The sequence below is a fragment of the Lissotriton vulgaris genome, chromosome 3_1, assembly GCF_964263255.1.
Source record: "Lissotriton vulgaris chromosome 3_1, aLisVul1.2, whole genome shotgun sequence".
Lineage (NCBI taxonomy): Eukaryota > Metazoa > Chordata > Amphibia > Caudata > Salamandridae > Lissotriton > Lissotriton vulgaris.
This window is the reverse complement of record NC_141689.1, coordinates 1,832,826,688-1,832,843,879: the sequence shown is the minus strand read 5'-3', so window position 1 is coordinate 1,832,843,879 and position 17,192 is coordinate 1,832,826,688.

Here is a 17,192-nt window from a genome sequence, read left to right as displayed (position 1 = left end):
ATGTCTCCACCAACCATCGGCCAGACCAGAACCCCTTTCGGCCCTTTATGCTACAAGATGGTGTCTTCCATTCAGAAAATATTGTTCGCAGCATTTTGAAAGGAAACATAAACAGCCGTTCTCCTAGTGAGTCTCACATTGTTACATTTAGGAAGAATGTTGAAGAGTAGTATGTGGAAAATCTGAAGCCATTTTTCTACAAACTCTCAATCAGCCTTGGATGGAAAAAAAAATCCTGAAGAATGTACAAACTGAAAACCAATTTTTGTCTGTATAGCATCAACAGCAACGCTTGAGTCAGCTTTGTATCAAGCCGCCATTTTCATTCAATCAATAGCGTCCCCCTGCACACATTCAGGGACCTGGTCGTGTCTTCAGATGAAACGGATTGTAGGACAAGAAGCAGAAAGGAAAAGGAAAAAAGATCCGCCGGACCTCGGGAGCCGGCCGCCTATATCATGTGCGACCTTTGGCCACACCAGGGCAATAGTGAAGCTGCAGCAGGTGCAAATAAGCTTCAGACAGTCTTACAAGCACTGCTCAGAACTCTCAACTATGGCACTCAACATCCAGGACTTGCCATTCGGATCTTGGCGCCTTGTGCTGGTTTCGACCTATTCACACATCGGTCCACTACTGACATCACCTCATAAGCCAACGGGGCACCCCACGCCGACTTTCGGCGCAGCATTGTAGGATGGCCACACCAGTGCGGCAACTTGCTGGACACCACCTCGGTGCCATCCGGATCTCGGCGCGTTCGAGTCACTGTACCGCAAGAGTGACCGGAACTCAGCTGGACACACCGTCTTTCGGCGCAGCATTGTAGGATGGCCACACCAGTGCGGCAACTTGCTGGACACCACCTCGGTGCCATCCGGATCTCGGCGCGTTCGAGTCACTGTACCGCAAGAGTGACCGCAACTCAGCTGGACACGCCGTCTTTCGGCGCAGCATTGTAGGATGGCCACACCAGTGCGGCAATTTGCTGGACACCACCTCGGTGCCATCCGGATCTCGGCGCGTTGTGCTGCCTTCGGCCTACTGTAGCCGCAAGTGCGGACGCAACTCAGTTGGACGGCGAGTGAAACGCTAAGGGGCGCCGCACTGCAGCCGAGGAGCCTCCATCTTGGGGGAGACGCACAGCCCCCACTGACTGACGCGACCTCACAGGCCAACGGGGCGCCCCACGCCGACTTTCGGCGCAGCATTGTAGGATAGCCACACCAGTGCAGCAACTTGCTGGACACTAACTCGGTGCCATCCGGATCTCGGCGCGTTGTGCTGCCTTCGGCCTATTCGCACATCGGTCCGCTACTGACGCCGCCTCACGTGCCAACGGATTTTCTACGCTTTTTGTAGCCCTATGCCGCATAACAGGTCATGTGACTTGTTTATAAAACTTTTCATTGGTTCATTTTACTTTTGGTTTCCTAAAAATGGAAGGCTTGGTCATATGACCTAAAAATAACACTTTTCATTGGTTTAGAACATTTTTTTTTCCCAAACGATGAAAGCCCCACCTTGTTTCTGGATGATTCAGACTGACGCTGGCGTCAGCATGAGAGCACCACCATCTCGTGGCTCCGTCGTGGTCATTCCGCGAGCAATCATGGCAGCCGCTCCCCACCGGAAGCCTGCAGGAGTCGAGGGCCCCCAAGACTTTTGTAGAATCTTCACGGCTGAGGGGACGCTTTCGAGAATGGAGCCCAAGCCCTAGCAGGCAAGCGTCCGAGTTCCAAGGTGTCCCAGGGCCATTTTAGTGGACCAGGCCCAAAACCGAAGAGCCGTCCGCCATTTTAAGAGTCATGTGGCAGCCGCCTATCGCTGCACTGCAAGAGTGGGAGCAACTCAACAACATGGTGAGCGAGACGCTGTAGCCGCAAGAGCGGGCGCAACTCAGCTGGATGGCCGCCACCTGGGGAGGCCCGTTCACGCCGCCTCCCCCACGCCCCCCCCCCCCGGGCCGCCCCACGCCAATTTTCGGAGCAGCATTGTAGGATACCAAAACCAGTGCGGCAGTTTACTGGACATCACCTGGGTGCCATCAACATCTCAGCGCGTTCTGCTGCCTTGGGACTATTCGCACAACAGACCGCTACTGACGAGGCCTCCCTCCGCACCACCCTGGACGCCCCACGCTGTTTTTCTTTGCTGCATTGTAGGATCCCAAAAACCAGTGTGGCACCCAGGTGATATCACCTGGGTGCCGTCCAGAACTCAGCACGTTGTGCTGCCTTGGGACTATTCGCACAAAAGACAGCTTCTGACCATTGTTGCTTTTTTTTGTGAAAAATGTTTAAATGTTTTTACAGTTTTTGTTCCGTTCGTTATATTTAAAAGTTAATAAAGTTTTATAATCCTACTTTGTTGGAGTGTTATATATTTTTTTTAAAACGGGTGAATGGGGCCTTGAATCGGGTTATTGTCATGTGTGGGCTTTGCAAGTGTACTGCTACAGGATCGGACATTTCAAACTCAAATGCACGTTCTTTTTCTTACCTTTCCGAAGCATGGAGCGCAATAGCAGGCAGAGAAAGGGTGATGCAAGTGTTGAACACTGCCTGGCCTGGAAGTTGCTGGCAGTGCCCCCCCCCCCCGCCCGCTCCTGAAAGAGGACACACACACACCGCTGCCCCGAGTACTTCACAGATCTTTAAAAGACCATGCGCTTGTTCATGAGGCTTAAATGGTTTATCACCCCTTCTAGAACCCCTGCATCGACCCTCTGACGTTTCCTAGAAAAATTACCACGTAACACAATGCCCTGTCAGCTGAAACCCCCGAGGAATCGTGGGGCATATTATCAAGGGGGTTTATCTCTGCTTTTTTGGCTTTAAAAGCCAAGAAAGCGGAGATAAAATTATCTCCCTATTACCAAGCTGTCGCTAACACCAGTTAGTGACAGCTAAAAGGAGATAGCGACCATCTTGGGCCCCGCTTTGCATGTCAGTGATATTTATCACTAATGACATGCAAAGTGGGCGTGCCAAGATGTTAGCGACTGGAAACAGTCCCTAACATCGCTATCTCCTATTACCAACTTTTGGAGATATTCGCGCTAAGCGCGAATATCTCCAAAAGCTAACACCTGACCTGAGGAGTTCTTAGCCATGTTATCCAATGGGAGGTGGATAACATGGCTAAGAGCATTTGCTCGATAATGCATGAATATCGCTGACTTTTCAGCGATATTCATGCATTGCGGCCGTTTTTTATCGCATTTGCGATAAACCTTGCTAATAGCAAGGTTTATCTGAGATAAAAATCGCCGATGTGCGGCGATAATTTTTGTCTCTAAACAAGTTAGAGACAAAAATTATCGCTAGTTGTTGGTAATATGCCCCCGGGTTTTTGCTTGCAGAAATCGGGAGGCGGGAGACTAGCACTGAAATCAGTAGTCTCACGCCTGAATCGGGAGGGTTGGCATGTCTGGATTCTCTACAGCTGGGGCCATAAACTACATCCGCAGGGCTAGGTGATAGCCTGGGACCGGCCTGGCATCTAAAATGGCTGCCGTGCACGACAAAATTGTGGCATTGGAAAAAAGGCAAGATGGCGCAGACAATGTTTATCAATAAGGATTCATTTATAACAAAATATTTTATCGCACTGACAAATTGGTGGTCAACACTTCCTGATTTCCATCGAATCGAACGTTAACAGACGTCACGCAGCAAAAAAAAAAAAAAGCTCACGCACAGCCGCTGGAAGACATGTATCAACATATATGAGCCTCCTCAGCCACCCTCAGAAAACATAAGGGATTAGGATACGTCTCCCGCACCCCCTTATACCTAGTAATTTAATTAAAACGAAGCACAAAATGGTCTCCCGAACCCCCTTATACCTAGTAATTTAATTAAAACGAAGCACAAAATGGCGAATTCCCGTTTCGCTACCAGTTTGCGGCCCAGTTCGTGGCCCGGGAAGCGCTTCTACCGTGAAAAATATTTTTTTTTTATTTTCCCCACGGGACCCTTTAATAACCCCAACAACATTCCTAGGGGGTCAAGAAGGGTATACCTTGCCCCCTTTCATTAAATTCCCCCTTCGTTTTTCACCTCTTCTTCTCTCTCGATCCTACCGAGAGATAAGATGGCGGCCGCTCCGGACTGTTTAGAATGTTTATAAGTCAAAAGAGAAATTCCCTTTGGGCAGATAAACACAGAATATCTAGTTCTTGCGGACCAAACATTAAACAAACAATATATAACACATGAACACATATACACATGGGAAGCAATGAAAACAGAATTGAAACCAAGTGAAAACACTCAAGTAAAATTAATCTAAACAATTTATTGGTATGCACTATATAATTTAAAAAAGTTAAAAAAGTTAAAAAATGGGAAACAAGGAAAACCGGAAAACATATACACTCAATTAGTAAAACATTCCAGTAAACAAAAGGAGGTACAGGTTGAGGACTAAATTCAGACAATGATACTGAAATGTCCTCTCTTTCTTGACCGTGTATTGCTCCTTTATGCGTCGACGCGTTTCGGTGGTGAGTACACAGTTAAACCACCTTCATCAGGACAGAAGAAATAATTGTTTCCCATAAATTCTCAATGAAGGTCAATGGGTAAGAAAAAGGGGTATTCAGCCTCCTTTCACATTCAGAGGATATACGTCCTGCGAAATATCCTACTACTCATAAAGGTTTAAAAAATCGTGAATTTTTAAAAACGTAAGCTTGACACGCGGTATGAGTGACTGTTAAGACGGGACATTATTAATGTACAACAAAACAATCCGACAGAAGGCAGTCTTCGTATATATAAGTTCTGCTTTCGTGGCTTCTTATGCGAGCGGTATAAGTGAAAGCTTTAGTGAAAAATTATTAAAACCGGAGCCTTCAGAAAACAGAGCCCGCCGTGATTAAGTCGTACGTCTCCTATTGGCAATTCCGGAAAAAGCGTCCCGCGTGTCTCTCTATGTTGGTACTCTGCAACCAGAATGTTGACAGACACCGGGGAGCCAATCAGCTTCGCATCGCAAAGTTCCGTTTCGCGAAAAGTAAGCGGACCGGAGCGCAGCCCGGAGCGCTGTTACAGATATATATCTTGTTTTGAACGTTAATTTCTCAAAATCCACTGGAGCACATATATTGAGACCTAGCAAAGGCACATCGGGCTAACAGTCCCTACAATTTTGCCAAGTTTCGTGCAAATCCATTCAGCCGTTCGAGCTAAAAGTGAGGCCAAAGGCCCTATGGAAATTAACATGGGAAAAACGCGTTTTGGGACCCCCCTTTTTTCTCGGCCTCCCCTTGACGAAACCCCCCCAAATTTTCGGGGGCTGCTCAGAAACAAAATGTGCCATTTTCCTGAAAATTTCAGCCGATTCCGTCCACAAACGCCAAAGTTATTAGACATAGAATTTTCAAAAGTTCCATAGACAAAAAATCCTAACTATATATACCTACTGGCTATCGCCAGTAGGTAATATATACATATATATATATATATATATATATATATATATATATATATATATATATATATATATATATATACACACTTTTTTATTTAATTAAAACATTTAATCTTTTAAATTGCATTATTTATATTATTTTTATTTATTATTTTATTTTATTATTTTATTACCCTTTACACCCTGAATACTAATCCCACCCTGCTCCCTTTAAATACCCCTGCACCCCTAATCATAACCAACCCTTACTCCTTAAAATACCCCAACACCCTTAAACACTAACCCATCTTAACCCTATAAATATACCCTGTACCCCAAAACGCAACCTATCCCTAATCCCTAAAAATACCCCTGTATCCCAAAACCCAAACCTAGCCCTGTACCTCAAAGCCCAAACCTACCCCTGAACCCTAAAAATACCCCTGTACCCCAAAACTCAAACCTAGCCCTGAACCCTAAAAATACCATTGTACCCCAAAACCCAAACCTACCCATGAACCCTAAAATACCCCTGTACCCCAAAACCCAAACCTACCCCTGAACCCTAAAAATACCCCTGTACCCCCAAACCCAAAACTAGCCCTGAACCCTAAAAATAACCCTGTACACCAAAACCCAAACCTTCCCCTGAACCCTAAAATACCCCTGTACCCCAAAACCCAAACCTAGCCCTGAACCCTAAAAATATCCCTGTACCCAAAAACCCAAACCTAGCCCTGAACCCTTAAAATACCCCTATACCCCAAAACCCAAACCTAGCTCTGAACCCTAAAAATACCCCTTTACCCCAAACCCATACCTATCCCTAAACCCTAAAACTACCCATGTACCCCATAACCCAAAACTATATCTGAACCCTTAAAATACCCAAACACCCCAAAACATATACATTAGTACCCCAAAACATAAACCTCTAAACCCATACTTTCCTTATCCAAACATTAAAAAAAACATGCTTTTACCATTCATGCATTTACAATGAATTTGGTTGTAAATGTATGCATGGTAAAAGCATATAAAATGTAATGCCATGCATTATAATGGCATTGCGGAGTCATTGTACTTTCGTAATGAAAGTATGCGGAGTGATGGTATGCGGAAAGAAAGTTTCGGAATAATGGGTGTTTATCCTCCCCGGTAAGTACATGGGTGGCACGGCAGCCCACATCTCCAGCAACATACTCATATTTTTTCACCACCCATTTGAAAAATGCACAGGTCTCTCTCATTGATGGCCAGCACCGACATACACTTCCCGCCACACGTTCTAGAATTGCGAACTTTAGAGCTGGGGAGCTACGTTCGAATCTCGGCATCAGCTCAACATCCTGTCTTTCCAGGCAAACCGCTTTGTCTCCCCGTGCCTACCACAAATTAATGTGTTCTTCTGTAATGTAAATTGTGCTCATGCCATGTTGTCCAGTTTGCGCTATATAATATTGCAAGGAAAAATAAAGTAGGGAAACTCGAGTTCACACACTACTGAGTGCGCACTCTTAAGTGCATCAGCAGTGCACTGTGAATCGGAGCGTTTCACAGGCCTGTCACAGATAAGAAATGCTATCAAAACGAATTCCTACAAAACAATATACTAGAGGCCGGCAGCAATTCATACCCGGACAACGTTGGGACGGGCTGCTAGTGCCTTTATATAGGTATACTTTATCATTCCCTTATATAGGCATAGAAATCATTACCATATTTGGCCTAAATCATACAGCCTAAATACGGCATGGATACTTCCACTAAGCTCCAAGAATTAACAAAGTTTTCTTGGAAAAACCCGCCTTCAGCCGCCCGGGACTTCCCCCTGCTTGAATATTAAGTTCTCCTAGAACTCCCAGCGTTTTCCAAGAAATAAGCCTTTGAGTGACGGTATTAAGTCCAAACATGCGTCAAACTCGGCACCTTCAAAGTATAAATATGCCTGGATTTGCCTAAAAAAACACACGGTGGTTTGGAGCAGATCGACTATCTACCTGCCTGACGCCCTGCAGCAGCAAGTGCCGAAGGAATCCGACCCTCCAGCAGACGCACTGCGAGACTCTGTCATTTCTCCTGCCGAGAAATCCAGCTCCAGTGTCTCCAGGCTACCCTTGCGGGTATCTGGGAAATCGAGTACCAAGAACGAGATACAAGACCTCCTTCGTTCTAGAACAAAGTTACAAAGCTGATTAGACCTCTTAGAGAATTATTGGAATCAGATTCCTGGCAGAGAACTCCTAGACTTAAACTCCTCCTCTTGTACTCCCTCCCTCTTGCCAGACTTAGGTTAGGTACACCGGGGTAGGCGTATTCTAGAAGCACCAGTTGAGTATTTTAGTCATCCTTTTATCACTGTATGTATTTTATGCATTTTATACATTCTATGCACTTTATGGCTTAGAAACCATATCATGCTGTTATAGTACTACTTTATAATACTGTTCGTATTATATGCATTGTACTTCATAGTAAGCCTCACTATTGTAGCAGTTCATTTTCAATGCTTGAGAAAGAAGACTGTTCAATAAATACCTTTTTATTGAAAACGGCCGTCTCGCTATTTCTCTTGCATCTCTGGTGAATCTAAGCATGCATGATTGACCGAGTGAAATAGTTATCTATTGTTTCCGCGACTCTCGAGATTTGATTTCTTATTCTTGTGAAACAAAGTTCTCATGTTTTATGCGGTTGTCAGAAACAAATCCCTTCTTGTTTATTCGAGAAAGTTTCAAGTGACCTCAAAGCTAGCTGGCACTCACAATTAAGTCTAATATAGCCGGTAGAGACCTAGTAGACCTCAGTCCTACGTCTAAGCTACAGGATATATTATTCCAATGCGCAGAGCCTATTGGGAATATAGGAACTACACTACAATCCAGTGTGCCTCAGCTGGGATGTGGATTGACTGTCTATGTTTGGAGTGTCAGGGTCTGGGAAGGTGCAGTTGCTCCAGAGAGTCTGATGAGTCAGGGCTGGGCTGGATAGACAGGGGCTGAATTCAGAGTACGGGGAGGAGATATCCTTTCACCTGAATGGGCCTGGTCTTCCTTCCACAATGCTGTCTCCACCTCCTGCCAGGAAGCTGCACCAGAGAGGACAGAACTGGTTTTGACTGAGCACAGTGCTTCTCTGCCACCAGAAAACAAATTAATGTGTAGTATAAATATTGGGGCCCAGACCCCAGAACTTTCGATCACTTCTGGGAATCAAGAAGAACCTTTGCCAAGGAGAAGAGATGGAGAAGCTTAGGAGGAATACTGCCCTGTGCAGTTTTGGTGTCTGGTGTTGGCCTGCAGTGGCTACTTGCTGCCAAACAAAGGAGAAGGATTTTGCTGTTTGCTGTGTTCCCGGCTTGAGGAAGATCTGCAGGGGCTTGAAATAGATCTTGCCTCCTGTTCTGAAGTCTCAGTGCCACAAAGACTTCATTTCTTCTGTCTTTCTGCATCTGGAACTGCTGTTTCAGCTGCGACAGAAGGAAATTGCAACACCGATGCCAATGAGCGACGCTGTAACCTGCATCAAAGCCGTGGCCACCACTTGTGAAGAGCATGACGCACCGCCCCAACTTGCACAGTAGGCCCGACGCCTGCTAACACCCTGCCACATTGACTCTGAAGCCGTCACCTAAGGGTGGGCGTAAAATCCGTTTCGCGGGCGAATTTGCGGATTTTCCGCGATTTCGCGATCCGCGAATCTCGCGAAATCGCGGTAAAATCCGCGAATCAGCGGGGACGAATTTTCAGCCAAGCAAGGGTTACAGCAGCAGGTGCAAACGTTGAACCTAATTTCTTTGTAACCTTTTACAAAAGGGTCACAAACAAATTAACTTCAACTTGGACACCTGCTGCTAATTGCTTCCTGGCGCCTCGTTGCCTACTTGCAACTATTCTCTGACCCTGCTCTGACCCTTGAAGCAGGGTCAGAGAATAGTTACAAGTAGGCAAGGAGGCACCTGTCAAGGAATTAAACCTCATCAGGAAGCACTTACAGATATAAAAAACAGGAAGAAGGGAGAGGATGGCAAATACACCCATTTTGAGTTGTCAGGAGGGGTTAAACTAAAAGAGACCTTTACAGCAAAATTTTCATATGCATTTTGCTAAAAATAAAAAGCTGTATGTTCTGTAGGGGCAACTCAGGAATCTGGCCCTTCAGAGAACCGGCCTCTCTTTCTTTCTCTTGTTCTCTCTCTCCCTCTCTCTTTCCCTCTCTTTCTCTCTCTTTCTATCTATCTATCTATCTATCTATCTATCTATCTATCTATCTATCTATCTATCTATCTATCTATCTATCGCTCCCTCTACCATAAACAACTGCATGGGTAACTTCGCTATGCAAGCGGCTCGCGAAGATGCAAAAATCCCCGCAAACACGCAAAAAACCCTGTGAACACGCAAAAAACCCCGCAAACACGCAAAAAACTAAAATCCGCAAATTCGCACAAATTCGCGAATTTTGCGGATCGCGAATTCGCAAATCCGCAAATTCGCGGATCACGAATTCGCAAAATTTGCCCATGTTTACCGTCACCGGGGCCGCAGCCTGCACCAGAGCCAAGAACACAGCTTGTGACGTCCACGGCGCACAGTCCTAACTTGCACTGCACCCCGACGTCACCGACACCAAAGCTTCATCAACAGGGAGCTGATACTCAAAGTGGGTGACTTCCGAATACATTAACAGTGCACCATCGTAAAGAACCAATTACTTGCCGCCACTGTGATGTCACGTCCCCCAACACAGTAAGGAACCAACATCTCACTTCCCCTGCATTACAGTAAGGAACCGGGGCTTCCACTCCCCTGGGGTGTTGAGGAACCGACTCTGGCCGGCACCAACAAAGCATCACCTCCCCGATGCCTGTAGCGTCTGAAGCTGAACTCGGACAAGACGGAGGTCCTCATCCTCGGCTCCAACCCTTCAGCCTGGGATGACTCCTGGTGGCCGACGGCACTGGGGGCAGCCCTGACACCCAACAACCACGCAGGCAACCTGGGAATCATCCTCGACTCAATGCTCTCAAAGACCAAACAAGTCAACGGCATCTCCTTCTCCTGCTTCAATACCCTCTGCATGCTCCGCAAGATCTACCGATGGATCCTGACACAAGAAAGACAGTCACCCAGGCCCTCGTCAGCAGCAGACTCGACTACGGAAACGCCCTCTACGAGGGAGTCCCGACCAAACTCATCAAACGACTACAACTCATCCAAAACACCTTGGCACGACTGATCCTCGACATACCACTCCTCAGCCACCACACCCCCACTTGAGAAACCTTCACTTGCTCCCCGTCAACAAGAGGATATCCTTCAAGCTCCTTACCCATGCCCACAAGGCACTCCACGAGACTGGCCCAGGGCAAAGACATCAAATATTAGAACTGGGCATTCGGGACTCAGCCTGGAACCTTTTCAGCTCTGCTCCGAACCGCCAGTACAAAACAAAAGGGGGTAACCTCCACCATATACCACAAATGATTTATCTAAGGAGGGACCAAAAACAACCAAAACAGAGCAATATCATACATTGCAACAATAACCAGGGTGGAATAACACTCGCATCCATGTCCTTAAGAGAATTGAAAATTATTGATGCATATGCTTGAAACTTTTTCCTTCTATATCAGGACCGGAGGATCAGATTATGCTTGCTCAAAGCTGTTCCACCACCCAAGAAACATTCACAATAGGGATATAACAGAAATGTTTAAAAGTTGAGTGAGGACCAATCATTGCCCTTTAGATGGGAACCCAATGTAAAAGATGTTGTCTCCATATCCCCCAAACAGAGTGGGTATCAAAAACTCTCATATTCACACCTGCTTCCGACAGCAGCCATTTACCCCAACATGCTAAAGTGACTGAAGTCATAGGGCCAAATGGATTCTAAAATGTAACCAACCACTGCCAATTAGGATTATGTTTAATAGGATGGCTAACTAATTAATAAGCTTTTAGGCATTGAGCAACACACTGTCGAGAATTGGTCGAAAAATTGGGATATGAAATGCATTTGGAGAAAGTTTTTGTAATTTGGAACGATGCTCTGTTTGGAGTAAAACTCAGCCAGCAACATCGAGTCCTTTCATATACGAAACTCTGCAGCAAGTAAAAAAGGCATAGGAGAAGAGTCAGCTTGGCTGACAATTGATTATGAGACAAGAGGGAATTCTCTGGCAAATTCTGCAAAAATGTAAGGACTATGTGTACATCCCATAGAAAAGAAAAGTGAGGACAGCAAGATTTGAGATGCAAATACCCCCTCATAGCCTAACAGATCAACAGGTGGTCGCCAAAATGAATAAAGATACCCATGCACCATCTGGAGAATCCAGGTGTCCTGAGTCAGCTGAGCTGAATTGTGAACGAAAATGTGTATTTTACCGCCAAAGAAAAAAATCTGAAGGGGAAATCAGCCTCAACTGTGATTGACACAGTAGTTCTCTGAAAGCATTGGTGTAAGTGCCCTGCTGTGTCTGGCTCTGTGGAAGCAAGAGAATGTGGGGTAAAAGGAAGATCCACTGCCAGAGTCCTTCTAGGAAGAATTGTGATAGTTATCATAGGCTCACTGGAGACCTCACAGGAAGGCACGAGCTAGCGTGTGGCCTCGGTAATGCCCGGCCCCGATAAATAGACCTGTGTGAAATACTTTCTTCGTGAAGGATTGGGCTTTATCGAGGTCAGTGAAAGTGTCAATGAATTTACCCAGGGCTTTAATAAAGGGGTTGCCAAACTGAAATCCCTTACCCACGGGCCCAACCTACGCCTAGGCCAGCTCTGAAAGTTTCTAATCAATGCACATTAGTATGACTTCCTGCATTCTGAGGACGTGGCTCAGTTTGCATTGCTGACCCGACAAATGGCATGTTGGGCCCAATAGGCCAGGACCTCAGGGTCAATAGAGGCACCAGACTCTTTGTTGTCGACTGTCAGTTCCAGGATTTTTGCCAGAGACCCAGTGATGTCTAATAAATGGTCTTGACATGACCACCAGACCCTGCTGATACCCTTCTTGATGCCTTAAGCTAACTTTTAAGAAATGTGTTCCTACCTTTGGGCTTTCTGACACCTTTTCCTGCATCATAGAGCATGGGCATTCAGTTCGGAGTCTCACCTTTACCTCTTTGTCAAATCCTTTGCAGAGGTGAGCATACATATGCGCAGCACCTTCAGGACAAGGGGTCAAATCCCTAGATCTGTGGTGGACAATTCTGTCATGTTCAAAATCAAGGAGGTCTACCTGAGAAGGGACCTGAGGAGGATGGGAGATCAGGACAACCCATCACTTAATGGGAGGTACAGGGCTGATGTCAGAGGGATGAGAGTGACTAGCCTGTTGATTAGGTAGGGTCAGAGGTGGATGGGGGCATGGTTTAATGAGTGAGGCTGAAAAAGACGTCGGAATGGGGGAATTTGTCTCCCTGGGGTGGGCATTTGTTGGAGGGAACTGGACTAGGGGTGAGAAGATCAGCAGACCTGAGAGTGTGAGGGATGGCAATAAGGTGTAATTGCCAGGTAAAGGGTTGAAGGGCTAGTGCAAGAGCTTTGTTAACCAAGTGTTACAAGGAAGAATCCATGACCTCAGCTAGTTCTTACCCAGGTTGGAACTCACCTGCAATCTAGCGCTCCTAGTTATCTTGGGCAGAGGCTGATTGCCCCATAGATGAGCAATAGTCAAGAAAAAACACCCAGGAACATAAGGTGTAGAGGAGGCAGTATACTGGATACAATCAGGGAGGGAGTACTGAGGCCCCAGTATTGTAGATTGGCTATAGGTCATAACCTCGTATCCATAAGGGCTCTGTGGTTTCCCCAAAATATGCCCCTGTGGATTGGGAGCCAAGAAATGGTAATAGGCCTCCAGAGAAGCATGTGTAAATGCAAAAAATGGGCCCAGTCCTGAAGGTGAACATGCTGGTAGTTTATGCAGTAGTTAAAAGTCTTCAGAATGTCAAGTTGGGACCGCTTTGGCAGGGAAAATATCCTGGGCAAAATCTTCCTAGCAACTTGTTGGCTCCTCGCGGATCCCCGAAGTGCGTGGAGGCTGTGTGCATGTGGGGGTTGGATTGGCAAGCGGCTGGGTAGAAATCGAACTATGGCCGATGGCAGTAGTCGGGGGGAAATTAGCAGGTTCAGAGTGGGCAGGAAGAGCAGTGCATATAGCAAAGCAAATAAATCGGTTTCACAGCAAGTGACTGCTGGGTCTGGAATAAAAGATAATCACAATCTGATACAAATTGTCAATCGTAAAACATTTGAAGAGACTTGCATAGTTATATCAAGTGACAAAAGAGATGATACTTAACTTGGCTGCAGTAGCAAAGAAAGAAGAGCCAACCTGGGTGGCCTGTGGTATAAGGAGTGGTAAAAGGAGTGGTGTTCCCTGATTGGTTATTGGGCTTATGGGAAATGTAGTTTGTGTATTTATTGTTTTACTGATTTAATTGGCTGCTGAAAAAATTGCAGTAAAGCTTGAGAAGAATATTCTGAGCCCCTGGTCCTGACATAGAATCAGCATCCCCTGCAAACCCCACTCAGCTGGAAATTACATTAATGCCCCAATAAAACCCACCATCCCTGCACAGCGGCATTTAGCAGAAAATTAGAGTTTTAAGCAATGTAAAAGAAAAACACACTTGAGCCGTCGCACGGCCACAACAAGGTGTGTGTCGGGTAGACACAAGGAAACAGAATAATGGTAAATCTGGATTGGTTAGGAGGGTGTATTTAGGAGACTCGAAATCTGCCTCACGATGGAATTAATCAGGACATAAACGCATGTGGCGATAATGACAAATGACATTGTGAATGCCTTCTACCGCCATCACAATTTGCATTCCTACTCTAACTGTATTCCGATTATAAACTGCAGTAAATGCATACAATGTGAATATATGTGATAAGGATAACATTTAGAAAACGTCTGCACTGCTTTACATATTCCATCAGCACAGCAGCCAACAGATTCGACTACATTATCTGCTTTATTTTCACACAGTTTAGAGTATCTGGATAACGTTTTTCATAACTTTTCTGTCTACTGAGTGACCGTCTCCACTTTGTAATGCAATCCATCATCGAGTAGTCATTAGACAACATGTTAAAACAATCAAAAAATGCTAAACTTACATAACCTGTTTCTTTGCCCTCAAGCTCCTCAAAGCAGACAGAATGGGGACATATATGTTCACTCAGCAATCTTTCTCAGCTTGGATAATTGAAATCTGGTGCTCCCTTGAAATTATATAAAGGTAGACGTTCACACAAAAATTACATTTTCAGCTCTAAGCTGGTTTTGGAGTTTTCAAGTGCTGTGAAGGTGAAGGAACAGTACAGTTCAAAATCCTTTTGTGCAGAAGGCAAGAGGTACACTTTGAATATGGGAGGGGGTTATGATTATCTTTTTTTAATTCTTATTTGTAAGTACCTAACTGCACCAAACAGCAGCTATGAAAAGCTTGTGTAACGCAAATGAACAAATGCCTGGTATTTTTAAAGTAAAAGTTGCAAGAATATGTAATATATGCTGCAAGCTATAAAGCTAACCTGAAAAAGTTAAGAAAAGGGTAGGGTTGAACAAAGGCGACTCAACAAGTGGAAAACCGAAGACAACAAGCACACAACTATAGGTAATAAAATAGACGTTTGGTGCAAGATGCATACATTGAAAATTAGTCAAAAGATATGTGAAGTACAAAGTCCAAAAACATTCACATTTTAGCAGATTTTCTAGTGGGTCAAATAACAGTTTGTTTTCTCTATTTTTCTCAAGCACTGCACAAGGAAATAATCATTGAAACTCGAGTTCCGATTTCTCTTCTACGTTCTCAAAATAACCATCTTCGACAATTGTTCAGATGTAGTTGAGGAAGATGAGCACTTAACTAATGCTCAAGTACATATTAACCTAATACAATAAACATGTAAAAAAAAATTACAGTAGAGTTGGTGGTAGAATACTATTCTTCTTTCAACTTGATTTGGGGGTTGAACACTCCTCTTTCAAGTTACAGGAAGTGACTTCGACTTTATTCTTGTAGAGAATATCTGACGGCATCGGCTCCCACTTGAGAAGGTGCAGGAAGTGAAAGGACTAGTACGTTGATGTAGCACAGGGTGGTTTGAGAGTAATTGAAAGGTTGAGTATGGGGCTCATAGATGTTGATCTGGAGTACAGCAGGATAGGATGTAGTAAGTATTTCACAGTGAGACCTTTGGTAAATATGAAACAAATTAGCTATAGTACCTATAGGGCCCAGTTATTGGTTGAGAATCATTTGGCATGGTGGTGGAAAGATGTGGTGAGAGCATGTGTGGGTAAGTTGTATAACACTAAGGCAAAATATATAACCTTATTTAGTGGTGCCAAGAAATAGAGGAGGGGACAAGCAGAATATTACAATAGTCCAGGCTACTGAATTCTAACCAATGAATTAAAGTTTTAACTGTATTGAATAGTACATTAAGTCATTTTCAGATTTTGAAAACATATTGAAATTGTTCTTCAGTGTCCAACATAATTAGTTTAAGAGGATCCTGGACCCCCATCACAATAACAAACAGAAAACTCTCCATTAGATTCCCTCAAAAAGGGTAACTGTCTTAAGCCAAATTACAAACACAACATAGTGTAACATTTCAAAGCTTTCACAACTGAAATGAGTCCTCAAAAGGAGACATGCCTATCTATTACATGTCCTACCAGAGCCTGATGGTCCATCATGATGCTTAGCAGGGATTTGGGTTATCTAATCAGAAAGGTATCCTTCTCAAAGGCATCTGAATGTACAGTGCTGTCTGACAACTTTTTCGTGTTTGAAAAAAGGTGGTTGAAGTCACCAGATCTGGAGAGTTAATTTTACTGATTCTTGACCTCTGACATACAACCAGATAGGAATGCATTATGATGCTTGACAATTCTTCCATTTTAGCCCAAAGCAGCAGACACATTTTTTTACCAGAAGCCCCAACTATTTTGTGAAAGGCATTGGAAAGGTCTTCCTTTTATTTGTTTTATTTATTTATTCGTTTACATTTGTAATGCGCACAGCTACCCAACAAAGGGGTTCCCGGCGCGGCAGATCCCAATAGCAATGCGGTTACAGAAAACTAGATGTTAAAGAGCCATGTTTTTAAGGCTTTTCTGAATTTGATGTAATTCGACTCAGACCGCAATGTATGTGGCATTGAATTCCAGAGCGAAGGTCCTAGGAATGAGAAGGACTTGCCACCCATGCGTGACAGCCTGGTCCTTGGAATTTCAAAATGATTTGCCGTGGAAGACCGAAGAGATCTGGAAGGACGGTAGGGGCGCACCAGGTTTTGCAGATATTTAGGAGCAGTGTTGGTGGAAATCCTGTGCATAAAACATAGAGATTTGAATTTAACTCGGTTTTCAATTTTTAGCCAGTGTAACTTCCTGATGTATTTAGTGGTTGGAGTAGAGATGGGAATTTTACAGAGTAGTCTGGCTGCTGCATTTTGCACTGATTGCAACCTGCGGACAGTAGCTTTGTTCGCCCCCAGGTACAAAACGTTGCCATAATCTAGCCTAGATGTTATTAGGGCATTGACAACTGTTTTCTTGGTGTTTTCAGGCAGCATCCAACAGATCTTTTTTAGCCATTTTAATATGGCAAAGCAGGTGGCTGAAGTCTTTACCGCTTGCTGATGTAAACTGAGTGAGTCGTCAATAATGACGCCCAGGTTGCGAGCATGAGTAACCGGGGTAGGGGGGGTGCCCATTTCAGTTGGCCAATGTTGGGG